A 16,820-nucleotide genomic window follows, 5' to 3' on the forward strand; every position below is an offset into this window, starting at 1 on the left:
CCCTGATGAATTCATTTCTAAACTTTAATTCCCCACAAAGAGAGCAGGACCCTGGTGCCACAGGGGCCAACTCCTGGGGAGGAGGCAGGCAGAAGGAGCAGCAAGTGGGGAATTCAAGCTACAAAATTTAATTAAGTTCTCAAATGGCTGGGTTTTCTTTACCCACTTATCAGCCAGCCCGTTTTTCTCCTCCCACAATTGCCTCTTTCATTGTCCTTTTTAAATAAACATGATCTGCTTGATGTTCTCAGCTTCCAGTTGAATTTCTTTACTTTTAGAGACCCGTGCCCAGCCTTTCTTTTTTGCCCCAGTGGCTATAGCTCTCTGCTTCCTTTTCTCTCTCACTCACAGGCTTTCACTGAAGAGAATTTGGACACTTAGAGAAGGAAAAGACTGTTACGTGTCTGAAGCCTAGTTCCGCCAGCTGGTTCTTCCCCCAATCTGAGCCACCAGGCCCACTCTTGCTGTTCCTTAAATCCCCACCCATATTGCAAACTGATTGTGAACCACCAGATGGAGGAAGACTGTAGCTCACATGATCTTTTTTTTTTTAATTTTTTTAATATTGGCGTATAGGTGATTTAGAATGTTGTGTTTCAGATGTATAGCAAAGTGATTCAAATATGGATACACATGTATCTATTCCTTTTCAGATTCTTTTGCCATTTAGATTATTACAGAACACTGAGCAAAGTTACCTGTGCTATAGTAGATCCTTGTTGGTTATCTATCTTAAATATAGTAGTGTGTACATGTCAACCATTTGAAATCACTGTGATTGCTCATTTTTGGATCAGTACCTCTAGACTAGGGGCCCCCTGAAGTCAGAGTTCTTCTGAATCAGCTCTGTACACTGAGCACCTCTTGGAATATGAGATGCCCCCTAGCAGATGTTCAACATATTTTTAGTTAGTAATGACTCAAATCAAAGTTTTAGTAGACAAGAATGAATCAGTGTCAATAAAATCAATAAAACAACGTCTGGTTTTCCAACTTTGTGCATGAAAAGGACTCATCCCTTGGTAAAACCAATACAGACTAAGTATATATGGATTCCCTCCAGCTCTAGAACCCATCATCCCAGATCTTCTCCCGAGTCCTCCCCACCCTGAGTGATCTCAGGCTCATTGCACTGCAGACCTTCCTGCTCTTCCTATGAAGAGCTTGTCATCTGCCTCTATGCAGAGCTTCCTTTGGAAGAACTTTTGTATGAAGGAAGTAGCCTGTAAAAGGCAGAAATAGAAGAGCTAGGAGGAAAGAAGGAAGAAAGTCCTGGATGAGCAAGGGGCAAATATGACCACGGACGCAGAGGTGAGACTTGGGGGGAGGACTTTCTGACAGGAAGCAGGAGGTGTAGGCAGGGTCAATCATAAGAGATGGTGAAGACAGATGGGTCTACTAAGATGGATTTAAAGGGCATCCCAGGAGTCAAACTGAAGGTTAGATGCAAACCTATAAGCATTAAAATCCAGAATACGGTCTTGCATAAGGAGAGATATTATTCTAATTACAGAAGAGGTGCTTTGGGATTATGTAGAAATGACTGAAAAAGGAAAAGACCCCTAGAAATTGAAGGAAGAGCTTGGTTTTCTTGAAGTGTCTTTGAAAGCATTGAAGATCTGGAAAGGGAAATGACGACCAAATGGAAATATTTACTTTTTCTTATTCATCTGCCAATGAAAGGGTTAGGATGTGTGGCATTCTTTGGGAAACAGTGCTCCCTGTTTGCTTGGGTCATTAGTAACTGTTAAGTCATTGGAATCAGATATTTTTGGTCAGGCTAAGTTCCTCGCAGCACATCTCATAGGGGTCCAGTTGGTCCCTGCTGGACAGCTGCTACCTTTTGATCAAGACCATCCCTGAGTAACCATTGGAACCCGGTAAAGGAATTCTCTGTCTTTTGACTCCAAATTAAATAGTCTTTGTGACCCTACATTAGTATTCTGGATTCCAGAAACATTCAACTTAATTTCTCTGCCTTGAAATTATAATGTCTTTATGGGCTTGGCTAAAATACCACTCTCAGGAAGACTTCTGTCACTTGTGCTAATAAACACTGCAGATATTAGAGATTGCAGTCTGGCCACTAAGGGTTATGACATCCTAAAATCCTTAACGTCTAAAAATCAAATGCCAAAAATTTAAAAAGAGAGTTTGCATATAAAAACTTCAACTGTGGGGATTCTTTTGAAAACTCTGAAGATCTGGCAACAGTGGGTGGTCCATGCCACATGTGCCCTCTGAAGTCCCACCCCTACTGCCCCTGCAGTACCCCCAACCGTGCCATTCATTCATTCATATGATCTGTCTGGCTGCATAGGCTTATTATGTGTTCACCTGGTAAGTCTCTAGTGCCCTAATGAAACTCACACGTGTATGGAGAAATGACTTACAAAATATCTGCATATTAGATAGCTCATACTTTAGAGAACCCCGTATTCTACTTATGTCTCCCTTGCAGTCGAAAAGTAGGTTTTTCTTTGTTTAATGTATTAATTAATTTTTGGCTGTGCTGGGTCTTCGTTGCTGTGTGGGCTTTTCTTTAGTTGTGGTAACCAGGGGCTGCTCTCTACTTGCAGTGTGAGGGCTTCTCATTGTAGCGGCTTTTCTTGCTGTGGGGCAGGGCTCTAGGCACACAGGCTTCAGTAGCTGCGGCACGTGAGCTCAGTAGTTCTGTTTCCTGGGCTCTAGAGTACAGGCTCAATAGATGTGGTGCAGGGGCTCAGTTGCTCCGTAGCATGTGGGATCCTTCCATACCAGGGATTGAACCTGTGTCTCCTGTATTGGCAGGTGGATTGTTTACCACTGAGCTACCAGGGAAACCCTAAAGGGACAGTTTTTATTAGAAAGTGAGAAGAAGAGAACAAGAGGGAGACAAAACTAACATTTATTAAGCTAGATGATCCCTTACTTCTGTGTTTTCAAACTTATTGGTAGATTGCAAAATCAATTTTGTGGGTCATGATCAATATTCTTTAAATAGAATAGAAAACATCAGAGTGAATGTTACATGGTAAATGTTATTTCATGTCAGTTCTACTTCAACTCTTTATATAGTAAATCAAATATGTGTTCTCTGTATGTTTCAGTTAATATAGATTTTCTTTATATTGTGTGTATCTCATTTTCTTCACTTTAATTTAAATGCACATTTTGTTAAAAGAATATAAGCAAGTTTTGCTGTGAGTATTGTGTATAACACACAGGCATTGCTTTTAATAGGCATTCGCTTCCTCCTGCCTTTTCTTTTTTTTCCAGTAATGTGTACTATTATTCCCAAACTCCTAACATATGCCCCCACCGTTCTCCTTTGGTAACCGTAAATTTGTTTTCTATGTCTGAAAGTCTGTTTCTGTTTTGTAAATAAGTTCATTTGTATCATTTGTTTAGATTCCACATATAAGTGATAACATACGATATTTGTCTTTCTCTGACTTCATTTAGTCTGATCATCCTCAGGTCCATCCATCTTGTTGCGCATGGCATTATTGCATTACTTTTTTATGACTGAGTGGTATTTTATGCGTATATATGGCCTTCCCAGGTGGCACTAGTGAAATAACCTGCCTACCAATGCAGGAGACATAAGCGACTGGGGTTCAGTCTCTGGATTGGGACCATCCCCTGAAGGAGAGCATGGCAACCTACTCCAGTATTCTTCCTTGGAGAATGCCCATGGACAGAATAACTTGGTGGGCTATAGTCCATAGGGTCTCAAAGAGTCATACACAACTGAAGTGACTTAGCATGTAATATTATATGTATCTATACATATATATACTATATAATATGTATTCTCTTTGTGTTCATATATAATTATATATGTATATTTTATATAAGCCATTTTATTATATTTAAGCTTATATTATACAAAATATATGAAATCCCATGGACAGAGGAGCCTTGCAGGCCATAAAAAAGTCAGACATGAATGTGCGTACACACACACATAATCTCACATTTTCTTTTGTCTATTCATGTGTCACTGGACACTTAGGTTCCTTCCATGTCTTGGCTATTACAAATAGTGCTGCTGTGAATGTTCGGGTGTATTTATCATTTCAGATTAGAGTTTGCATCTTTTCTGGGCGTATGCCCAGGAGTGGGGCTGGGGGATCATGTGCACGCTTAGTCACTCAGTCGTGTCTGACTCTTTGTGACCCTTTGGACTATAGCCTGCCAGGCTCCTCTGTCCATAGGATTTCTCTGGCAAGAATACTGAAGTGGGTTGCCATTTCCTCTTTCAGGGGATCTTCCCAACCCAGGGATTGAACCCATGTCTCCTGTGTGTCCTGCATTGCAGGCAGATTGTTTATCCTCTGAGCCACTGAGGAAGACCACTGGATCATATGGTAGCTCTATTTTTACTTTTTAAAGCACCTCCATGTAATTCTTCATAGTGGCTGCACCAATTTACATTCCCATCAACAGTGTCAGACAGTGTCCTTTCTCCTTACCTTTTTTTAAACTGCACAGGTATCAAAACATTTCTGTATATATATTTTTATATTAGGAATTAGCACCCACATGTCTTCAAAAAATGAGCACAATTAACAACAGTATTCGTTCTACTTACTACTTTAAATAAGTATATTGGTAATAGTATGAAATATGTTTCTTACTGCGGTTCACTGTTAAAATGTTTGAAAGCCACTTCCTTATCTCATTTAATCTTCCCCCAAAACTCTGAGGGGTGGAGTCTGGGCCTTCAGAAGAAAAATGACAGTCTCCACAGGAGTTGCAGTTCCTTATATTCTTTGCTTGTTGGAAGGTCTCAGAGAATGCCAGAAGGGGAGGGTTTGGTTAGCTGGGGCCTTGAAGCTGATGATGAATAAAGGACATGTTCAGGGTGGGTAACCATGGTGGTTCGATCACCAGGACAAATTATGAAAACGAAATATACAGACTTTAATTAGAATGTGAAACTAAATATCTAGAAGCATCTCCATTGGTTATTTTTGTGACAGAATACTATATGAAATGAAATAAATAATGCCAGGGAAATGGTAGATGCACTGAGAATAGTGGTGTTAGCTAAATGGCAAAATTCAGGAAACTTAAAAGTTATACTTCAAGAGTTAAGATACATAATACTGTTTAAAAATATAAAGTCACCAGAAAGACACACCACAGCAATTGATTTTAATGGATCTCAAACGTTTTTTTAAATCTAAACCCTTAATGATCTCAATGCAAAATGTCCATACATTAAATAAACAATTCTAGTTAGCAAATATGCCTTGCAATGCTATGCTAAGTCACTTCAGTCGTGTCCGACTCTGTGTGACCCCATAGACGGCAGCCCACCAGGCTCCCCCGTCCCTGAGATTCTCCAGGCAAGAACACTGGAGTGGGTTGCCATTTCATTCTCCAATGCATGAAAGTGAAAAGAGAAAGTGAAATCGTTCAGTCATGTCCGACTCTTAGCAACCCCCAAGGACTGCAGCCTACCAGGCTCCTCCTTCCATGGGATTTTCCAGGCAAGAGTACTGGAGTGGGGTGCCATTGCCTTCTCCAAAATATGCCTTAGAGATTTATAAAAATATTTATATATATACAGCCATTATGTTTTCAGACAGTAAGAAGAAAATTGCTATTCAACTATTTTTCTCTAATCAAGAAGGTGTAATTTATGCACAAAGCTAAATACTCAATATAAAATAAGGTTTTACCAGATTAGAGGATGGCAAGAAGTGTTCAAATTGTCTTGAAATATTATATATTTTCAAAAGCTAATCTTAAGAATGAAGTAAAACATGAATGACGTGCTTTATGCATCTAGCTTTTCACAGTATCCGAAGTTTAAATTGTTTAAAGTAGCATGTGTGCATGCTCAGTTGCTTCAGTTGTGTCTGAACCTATGGGTTGTAGCCCATCAGGCTCTTTTGTCCATTGGATTTTCCAGGAAAGAATACTGGATTGGGTTGCCATGCTCTCCTCCAGGGGATCTTCCCAACTCAGGGCTCGAACCCGCATCTCCTGGGTGTTGTGCACTGCAGGCAAATTCTTTTACCCACTGAGCCATCCTGGAAGCCCTGTTTAAAATAGCAGGTATAATAAATACTGTTGCTTATTGTGTTAACTTTCAGATAGATGCAGGTGCTAACTGCTAACATATCAAAAATATGTACAGAATTGTTTCAATAATTGTATTTGAAGAAGAGATGAGAAGGAAATGGATCACTGTTAAAATCAACTGTTATGTGTCCCAGGTAACAAACTTGATAAATATTTATAATCTTTTCAACAAATCACACATTTAAGTTGAAAGGAAAACAGCAAAAATGAAATAGGCATATGGATATATGATTCTTCAAGTTAGCCTTAAAATTCAAATAAAATATGGAACATGTCCTGGGCATGCAGCCTTCTTTGGGATATATTTTTAGCTCTATTTACAAATGAAAAAACTGATAGATTGAAAAGTTAACTCATTCACCCAGCTCTGCCACCTGGTTGCTAAGTTTCAGAGTCAACCTTTGAACCTAGGTCTCTGCCCCTAATGTCATGCTCTTTCTATTGCTCGTGACTATTACAGTAGACCACTAAAAAAGATGACTCTAGACCTCCTGGCTTACCGCTGACTGTGCATCTGGACTCCTGCAATGGATTCTTAATCTGCCTCCTCCCTTCCTCCTGGGCCACCAGTGCACTTGTCCAATTCCCTCAATATCCATTAGTTCAAGGCCACACACTTAAGTATTCAACTTTCCCTTCTGTGCCCTTGAAGGAGTCTACTCCATCCAGGTTATTTCTCGCCCACACATGGAACCTTTATTCAGGCTCCAGACATTTCTTCTACCTGAAAAGAATGCCAGCTGACTCTCTCCTCCCATAGCCATTCAAACCACAGACTGCATGGAAACTGCCTCTCTCCTGGTTCACTTTCTTCCTGGAACCCTGAACAATTAGCTACAGTGCATACCTCCTGATCCCTGCTCTGAACTACAGTAGCGCTTCCAAGCTGAATCATTTTTAAGCAGCAGCTGGTCATGTGTCTGATTTTCTCAGCAGGGTATTATAAGTTCCTTTCCAGGTCCAAGCCAGTGAATCGTTCGTGTTCTTGTATTTTACAGCAACCAGCACATCAGAGACTTCATAAGTGTGTATGGATTTATGGACTGCTGTCTTTCTGGGGAAGAGAGAGAAAGGGAAGAAGGATAATTACTCTCTGGTCATTTCTCAGGAGTACACAAAGGCATGAGGAGGGCAAATAAGATGTCCTTGGTAGAGATTTCAAAAACATTTCAAAAATATTTCAAAAAGAACCCACAGAACATTATGTATCATGTTTAGGTTTTTGGACTCGCCTGACATGGTATAGGGCAGAGTTTTCCAAAGTGTGCTTCAGGACATGATAGTTTTTGCATTCCAAGATCAAATCCATTTAAACAATACTTATTAAATGACATTAAACCCATTCTTTACTCAGCGGTAAAGAATCTGCCTGAAATACAGGAGCCACAGGAGGCCATGAGTTTCATCCCTGGGTCAGGAAGACCCCCCAGAAGAGGGCATGGTAATCCATTCTAGTATTCTTGCCTGGAGAATCCCATGGACAGAGCATCTTGGCAGCCTACAGGCAACAGGGTTGCTAAGAGTCAGACACAACTGAAGCGACTTAGTACTTGCACAGCACTTTTGCTATCGAGCTTTCCGCTTTTGATAGGTTCATGTCCATTAAGATCACTACATGTATTGTATGACATTCTGCAACTTTGCTTGCCCACAGAATTCTCTTAGTAAGGAGACTTATAGGAATTCTGTTGTTGTTGTTAAAGAGTATCAGACAGACAGTTTGAAAGCAAGAGGTGGAGCATAAGCGGTAGAGCTAGAATACAGCTAGAGAGACATACCCAGGACATTATCACAGCTTAAATTCTACTTGGAAAGAAAGTCTTACTTTTTACAAAGTATGTCTGGTGATGGTGGTTTAGTTGCTAAGTCGTGTCCAATTCTTGCAACCCCATGGACTGTAGCCTGCCAGGCTCCTCTGTCCATGGAATTCTCCAGGTGAAAACACCAGAGTGGGTTGCCATTTCCTTCTCCAACAAAGTGTGCCTGCTGCTGCTGCTGCTGCTAAGTCGCTTCAGTCGTGTCCGACTCTACTAACTGATTTTTTACCCACAAATACATGTTGAGTGCCTGTAAATGTTAGGATCCGTTCTAGATGCTTGTAGAAAAGCCTAGAAGCACATGTAAAAATGATATAAGCACTGTCATAGAGGCAAAGTTCAGCAAATTGTATCCAGGTGGAAGGATTGGCTAAAAAGGGCAGTCTTAGAAAAATCAAAAGTAAAAGTGGTAGTCACTCAGTCGTCTCCAACTCTTTGTGACCCCATGGACTATAGCCTACCAGGCTCCTTTATCCATGGAATTCTCCAGACAAGGATTCTGGAGTGGGTTGCCTTTCTCTTCTCCAGGGAATCTTCCATACCCAGGGATCAAACCCGGGTCTCTTGCATTGCAGGCAGATTCTTTATCATCTTAGCCATGAGGGAAGCCTAGTCTTAGATGGGATGGTAAATAAAAGGAGCTGGAATGGTATGATAAAGCCCACTGAAAAAAAAGCCTTCTGTGGACTCAAGAAGTATGACATTCATAGACTAAGAAGCAGGGAGTTTATGCAGCTGAATTTTGAGTGAGGCACTGACATGTTAAAAACAGAACTTAAGATTATTCTAACTTTATAAACAGGACTTGTGAGAAAGACTGAACCCAAGAAGATCCAATAGTCAGCTGTTACTCAAATCTAAAAATAAATAGATGAGGATTTGACTGAAAGTGGCGAGATGGCAGTTGTTGAAATTAAGAAGAAATTGGTAAATCAATTGGCAAAGTATTAGATGGGAATATCGTTGGGACAGGGGTAGAGGGTGTAACTATACAGCAGAGAAAGCAAGATTTTCTACTTATCAATAACTTTATTTCTCAAAATATCTTAATTTCAAACAGAAAGCATCCATACCTGGTGTTCATTGAATCTAAACTCATAGAGTTCCAGAATCATGGTATTGGATGGGACCTTTGAAGACATCTGGTGAATTCTGAAATGCCCTCTATAGTATAATTCCTGACCCACCCAGGTTAATCAATCATGAACAACCTAAAAACTGACATCCCACCCAAATAAAATAGTGTCAGAAGTTATAAAGTAAATAAATATTAGAGCTGGGTAGGCAGAAGAGATCACCTAAACAAATCCTTACTTGCTGTAAGGAATGCTTTGTGTAGGAACTGACAGAGATAAAGATTCAAAGACTGTGTCATCCCTGAAGGTTGACTGTAGGTGAGGGAAACACATATGTCTCCTATAGGCCCTCTCCCCAAGAGAATCAAAATGACTCCTAAGGTTGTAACAGAAATACTCCTTCATCATTGGACTGTGAGTTTCTTGAAACCCAAAGTTATTTCTTTCCATTTGGTGTACTCAGCACCTGGCACATAGCAGGTATTCAGTATATATTTATTCAATTGCAAACAAAATACATAGTTCTAATAGTTTTTTTCCAGCTTTTTGGCAAAATATTTATTGTTATTTTATTGAAACAAATACAAAGACAAAAGCTTCCTCACTAGCATTTCTGGTCTTTGTTGTTGAAATATGAATTAAGAATGAAAATCATCTTACCCCAAACTCATGGATGTGTTTGGTCTGTTTTGAATGTCAATGGCCATGTCTTGATACTCTCCTTGGAAATTCTACTTTTGCTTTGCTCTTGAGAGTTTCTCTCCCTACCTTCCTGGCAGTTTCCCCTCCCATTCTGGGCCTCCTAACTGGTCTTGTCTTTGTCCAGTGCTCCTTTCGTGCTATTCCCAGAGTAATCTTTCTGAAAAACAGATCTGACCCAGGGACATCCTCACTTAGATTTTTAATGGCTCCTTCAGAAAAAAAATGTAAAGTCTCAGAATAGTACAGTAAATCCCCCATGAATACTTCTCCACTATACCTTTGTCCATTACTGGACCCAAACTTTGCATCTGTATCTGCTTCTACCAACTTGAATGGCCTGTATTCTCCAGCTGGCAATGGCACATGTTTATCTCAGATGTCACCTCCCATTCTTCACTTGGTTAGTTCTTCAGTTCATCCCTGAAGACTCAGGGCTGAATTCCCTCTTTCAGAAACTCTCCCAGAACTTTCCTAGGCAGTGGTAGGTGGCACCTTCCCTGATGCCTTCTGTGCCATGTGCTGACACTGCATCTGTACATACTGCCTGGTTTGGTGGAAACTTAGATCATTGCCTTTGCCTTTGGACTATGAGCTTCTTGAAACCCAAAGTTACTTCTTTCCATTTGGTGTACTCAGCACCTGGCACATAGCAGGTATTCAATATATGTTTATTCAAATGAAAAGAAAATTACTATAATTCAGTTCAGTTCAGCGCTCAGTCATGTCCAACTCTTTGTGACCCCATGAACCGCAGCACGCCAGACCTCTCTGTCCATCACCAACTCCCGGAGTTCACTCAAACTCATGTGCATTGAGTCGGTGATACCATCCAGCCATCTCATCCTCGTCGTCCCCTTCTCCTCCTGCCCCCAATTCCTCCCAGCATCAGGGTCTTTTCCAATGAGTCAACTCTTCGCTTGAGGTGGCCAAAGTATTGGAGTTTCAGCCTCAGCATCAGTCCTTCCAATGAACACCCAGGGCTGATCTCCTTTAGAATGGACTGGTTGGATCTCCTTGCAGTCCAAGGAAGTCGCAAGAGTCTTCTCCAACACTGCAGTTCAAAAGTATCAATTCTTCGGTGCTCAGCTTTCTTCACAGTCCAACTCTCACATCCATACATGACCACTGGAAAAACCATAGCCTTGACTAGACGGACAAAGTAATGTCTCTGCTTTTTAGTACCACGTAAACTCATTGAGAGGACATGGGAACTGTGAACTACCTTGTTCATTGCTGCATCTCCGTCATTCAGTGTAGTGCCTGGCAAGAATCTAGTAGGTCAGCAACACAAGGTTATTTAACTCACGGTCTCTCACTTAAACTAAAATAATCTACAAGGTTCTTGTTATTATCCCCAATTTTCAGGTGAGGAAATTAAGGTCCAAGAAAGATTAGGTGATATGCCAGGGATTATGGCTTGTGTGTAGTGGAATGGAGATGAGAACCACCTCCTGCTTTTCAGTGTCCATCAAGGAGTGGCACATAAAGTCCCTAATCCACATTCTGATTAAACTTGGTTCGAACTCTAGTTTCTTGGACAAAATTTCTTCCTGCTCTTACACAGAATTTCAAAAGCTTCCTCTTCATTCTCTGTCTCTCCTCTCTGGTGTCAGCTCAGGCTGACATTTCAGTTTGAGCAAATCTGGCCTCTAGGCTCAGATTAAACAAAACAAAACAAGAAGACTCTTTATCTCAGCATTTTGTACCTTCAGTAACTTTATTAAAGTTTCAGGGGAGTGGAAGATTTATAGTGTGAAATTATCCTGTAGACCAAGCTGACTCCTTTCTGTTACACACACACACACACACACACACACACACACACACTCCCAAGGGAGCATATTCTCCGCCTTTCCTATGTGGAAGAGAACACAGGAAATTTATCTGTGGAAGAGACCACAGATTAGTTCCACCCAAACCAGTGCACCTTAAAGTCTCATCTTCTATACTATTTTCTGCGACCTTGTCAAACATTATTTTGCCCTCTCCTTGAAAGAAATTCTGGATACAGTTATGATGAATACAATATGATGACGATTCCAGAAGACTAATTTTTAAGAGCAGAAAGTCTACTCCCTCACAAGTCCCATTAGGCAATTCTTCTATTCATGCCCGACACATCATGAGAGCACATGCTTATGTCAAATTTTAATACTGAGATTGTCTTAGATAAGAACAACCATCAGAGAAGCAAATAGTCTGTGAGTTATTAATTTTATTTCTACTGGTAACATGGCTGACGATCATGGTCTGACTGATTTCAGCCTAGCCTCACTGAATCCCATTTATTGCAGAGTCCTAGAATTTTCCATCTCAATAAAATCAGATCACCTATCACACAGTACTCTGAATCACTCAGTGGCTCCTCTTTCTGAAAATTCCATCCAAAGCTCCTACCTACACATGCCTGACAAGACTTCCACGACCAGTGTCTGTGGATTTCTGCAAGGCCCTACTTATGGGAATTCCTTTCACTACATAAACACATATACACACATCTTTTGAACTCAGGCCCATAATGTTTTCCCTTAAAAATTCTTCCCACCCCCTTCACTTACCTCCTGTTTCATTCTTTAGTACTCAGCCTTCTCCCACTCCACTCTGATTTAAATTACCTTCTGTTATTCTCCCATCGCCTACATGCTTCCCTCTTTCAAAATGCTTTCTACAATATAGTATGCCAAAACCATCTCTACTCCTGGACTTTAAGCTTTCCTGGGATAAGGGGCACATTGTTTTATTCATCTCACTTTTGCAGACTCTAATAGTGACACATATTTGGTGCTAAATAAATGTTTGTTGAATTACTGATGGTACAGTGATGGTACTCAGTCGTGTCCGACTCTTTGCAGCCCCATGGACTGGAGCCTGCTAGGCTCTTTGGTCCATGGAATTTTCCAATAGAGAGGGTTGCCATTTCCTACTCCAGCGGATCTTCCTGACCCAGGGATCTAACCCACATCTCTTGGTCTCCTGCATTGGCAGGTGGATTCTTGACCATTAGCACCACTGTACTAGAAGTCAACAAAACCCAATCTTATATTTATTTCATTAAAAAAAATTCTACTAGAGCCTTAGGTAGACCAAGGGAAAAAAATCATAGATAGTGGGAAGATAGGGGAAAAAACTCACAAAATTATGTATACCTTTTCCTTAGAGGTTTTTTTGAAGTACTAAGTGAAATTTTATATTTTTCATAAGATTTCAAAGCAAGAACTTGATGCCAGAAATACACTTGGAAATGAGAACAGCTTGCCACTGGCAAGCTTTGCTTAAACCTGTTACATGTACACATTGAAAGTGAATCCAACTCCTTCATGTATTTCCCATCAGATAAAATGTATAGACAGAAAAAAGAAATCAGCAAAAGTTAGAGCTAAACTGAGCCAGTCTTTTACTGTATCAAATTCAGGGAGTGACTTGCTTGGAGTAATACATGGTAAAATGGAAATCATATTTCTCTAGTTCTACCTACTTTAGACACTATCAACTCCATCCTTAGGAACAAAGAGGGAATTTGGGTGGGAATTAAGAAAGGGGAAGCTGGAATTGCTTAAAATGTTATGTATTTAATTATTAATATTTGTTCTTCAGAGCTGTTTAGTGAAGGGCTTTTTTTTATCTTTAAGAAAAATACGAATCAGCTGTTACAGTTTATATTTTTTTAATTAAGGATAAGCAAATGGTGTCCAAAGTAACGGATTTTTTTTTTTTTTGACTTGTTCTCTTCATTTACACCAATAAGCCTATCTAGGAGTTATGACAAATTTATGCAGACCTTTAATCAGTCAAGAGTTGGCAGAGAAACTGACATCCGCAGAGTCACACAGTACGTAGAATGGATCCTTTTACCTCAATGGTCAATATCCCTGTGACTTGTGGGTAAAAGTAAGTGACTGAACATGTCACAGGAAAACGACCTCAACCTCCAGCTCACCGCTGTGGCTCTGAGGCAATTACTTTTTTTTTAATCCTTTTCAAAAGGAAGCTGCTGCTTCAGCATCTTCTCCTGGAGCTCCTGGCACTGGTTCAGGCTGTGTGTCAGGGGAACCCTTGATCGCATCACAGTGACGGAAGCCAAGTGCTGGCCTGCAAGAATTGAGGACTGTTTGTTCACAGAAGATCCTGAACAGAAACACGGGTGTCACATAGTTCAAGGGGGCCTTGAAGGAAACCGATGCTGCCGTAGGAGGGGACTTCCAAAGGCTCAAGTTATTTCTCAGTTGCTGTTCCAGAGCCCTTGCCTGGCTTTTGTGGAATCTGGCCAAGAGTTGTTGCTTAGGCAGTTTCTCCCTGTAGGTCCTTCACTTAGACTTTAGACAGGGAAATAAGAGTTTTCATATATTTTCAAGTAGTGCCACGGTGATGGCTACTCTCTGGGGAGAGAAGTATTTTATTAATGAATGCAGTGTGTGTTCTTGGTAAAACCCCACATTAAACTAGCTCACACTGTTTTCATCCTGAGAGCTATTGGTGACGTTTAGGTGTGTTGGTTGGTGACTCAGTTTCCTGGAGGATAGCAGGAAACTCCACATTGAGGCTTTTTTAGTGGGGATGAGAAGGTCAGTTACTCAATGTCTTACAACACTTGGGGTTAAAATTCCTAAAAGTTCAGCTTTAACACTGATCCTGAGCAACTCTGGCTAGCCATATTGCCTATAAACCTAGGAATTTGGGAAAAGTAGTATTCTCAGCTCTATGCTAATATCAACAGTAATTCTTCTTGTTTTAACAGTAATTTTTTATTTGAGCAACAATTTTATAGAACAAACTGTTTTTTTGTTGTTAGTCATTATTTTCTTAATTGGTATATAGATGTGCTCTGGTCATTTTTTTTTTCTTATTTCATTCTCCAGATTTACACAGTTCATGCAAAGGTAGTTAGAACTGAAAATACGTACACAGACCACATTTTTATTGTGCTCAAATGCAGATTGTCAGAGGGGCTAATCTATGATTGGGACATAAAGTAGGTCTTCTGAAACAAGCTGTCCCTCTTGTCACTGTACTGCCTTCTTAAGAGTAAGTCTGGTATTTGAGTGCATAATGTCTTGACGCATGGAAACTTTGGTGAATTACTTTTCTACTCTTAGGATTAAAAATTGAACACTAAAGTGTAACACATGGAACCACATCCCGCTAGGTCAAAGGCCTATATTCTGAGAAGTTGGTGATGATGGGAAGGGAGATGGGGAGGTCCCCTGGGGCTCAGACTTTGGAAAAGTTGGAAAGCAGGGGAGAGAAACACAACACAAAGGTCTTTGAGGTGGGCAGAGGGGATTCCTGGCTTCCGGATATAATCAGTGACTGGAAAGATGGCTGTGAACAAATCCTAGACACAATGGTTATGCATCTTTAACGCACTGGATGTGCTAACTGTGGATGGCCCAAATCAACTGAAATAAGTTAATTTCCTCTTAAAATTCCTACATCCGTATTTTATACCTTAGAGGAAAGAAAAATCCAAAATAAAACCACATAGTGCATGTACTACCATCAGAACTAGGTTATGCTATAGTTACATATGGAAGATATTAAGTAAAATGAAAATGTGTTATGGTCATAGGTTTAATGATTGCTTATGATCTTTAGGGTATGGGATTACAAGGAACTTTCTGCATTCCATCTTTGTGTAATGTTTCAGACTTTATAACAAACATGTTATATTTTTATATACTTTAATCAAGGAAAGGCTGTACAGATAAAATACTCTATGCTTGTGATTTAAGATTGTCTTTAAGGTTTTTCCTTTTGTTGGGGGAAAAGCTCCAATCTTACACTTTAATTCACCTGGCAAGGTTAGGTAGGTGTTGGTTCACCTAAAGAAATATTTACAGAGATTGGTGCAGAAAAAAAAATTTTTTTAAGTGGAATAAAGAGGCAGTTTTTAACCTAGAGTTCTCAAAGTGAATAGCCAACAGTTCAAGAATCCTTGATAACAATTAGCCACATGGCCCATGTAACAAATACTTTGAAAGTTATTTTAACTTTTAAAAATTTTATCTAAAAACCTATCTGGAAAATCTCAGGAGCCTGAGATTCAGTCCATGACATTTTTTGTTGTGCCACTGACCAAATTTCAAGGCAAATGGAGTCCAAACTTCAAGGGCAGAATTTCTTCTCCTCCAATACCTGTAGATCTGAAGACCAAGAAAAATGATTACATCAACTGCATGTAAGCTTTTCAGATTATGCTTTCTAACTGACAATAACAGAAGTTTCATAAGATGGACTCTTCCTGGGAGTCTGAACGTTTTCCTGCTCTGAAAGGTTTGCTTATCTGCAAGCTAATAGAGTGAAGTTCTCTGCAATTGATCTCTTACGGTAGAGCTCCCCCAGGGTCAGTTTTTGTGAATAGAACCTGCTTCCATACGATGTCTTTGAATGTAGTCTTTTCTCAAGTTTGTACTTTATTCTGTGCATGGTAGGTAGAAACACTCTTTCAGACTCTTCCCCTTGGCATCGCAATACCACCCTCGTCCCTGATTTGCAGTTCGTTTGACGAAGAAAGCAACATAGGCATAAATTGCCTATGCCCGTAAGCATACATTGTAAATTGCCCAAAAGGCGTGGTGCATTCACACTGCCGTTGAAGATAACTCAGACAATTCTGAATGTGAAAATACAGCATATTGTCAGATCTGTGAATTCTAAGGAGTGCTGGCTCATAACATTGTATGTTTTTATGTCCACCCCAAAATTTAGACGTAAGGGCTGGGTTGGGAACTCAGCCTGGTCTAAATACAAATACTTCTAATTCCCACAACCACCCTGTCCTCTTCAAGTAGGTAAATCCTAAACTCTCAGAAACCCTAAAATCCAAACCCACGGAAACTGATTGCGCGCGTCCTAAATAACCCAGCTTGTGGGACCCGTCGGGTTCTCCGGGGAAAACTTGCAGGATGGTGGAGACGCGGAGGTTAGGGGCGACCCGGACGGGCTGAGCTCGGCTGGGCGTGCGGGGTCCCCGCGGGCCAGGTGCGCGGCCGCGCGCGCGCGGGCGCGACCCTAGGCGGCGGGCGAGCTGGTGGCGGGTTCTCCACGCCGGGTTTTCCGCCACTCCCGTCGCACGGGTCCCCGGCAGCCCCACGGAAACACACGCTCACGCCCGCTCCTCGGAGCGAGCAGCGCGGGACCGCGCGGGGTG

At 40.8% G+C, this 16,820-nt stretch overlaps 1 protein-coding gene across 15 annotated transcripts in view; it reads left to right on the forward strand.

The window, feature by feature from the left end:
* PDE4D (phosphodiesterase 4D) overlaps positions 1-16,820 on the forward strand; it is a 1,605,399-nt gene that overhangs the window by 1,530,509 nt on the left and 58,070 nt on the right. The gene's annotated exons all lie outside the window — the stretch shown is intronic.

The sequence above is a fragment of the Bos taurus genome, chromosome 20 (assembly GCF_002263795.3).
Source record: "Bos taurus isolate L1 Dominette 01449 registration number 42190680 breed Hereford chromosome 20, ARS-UCD2.0, whole genome shotgun sequence".
Lineage (NCBI taxonomy): Eukaryota > Metazoa > Chordata > Mammalia > Artiodactyla > Bovidae > Bos > Bos taurus.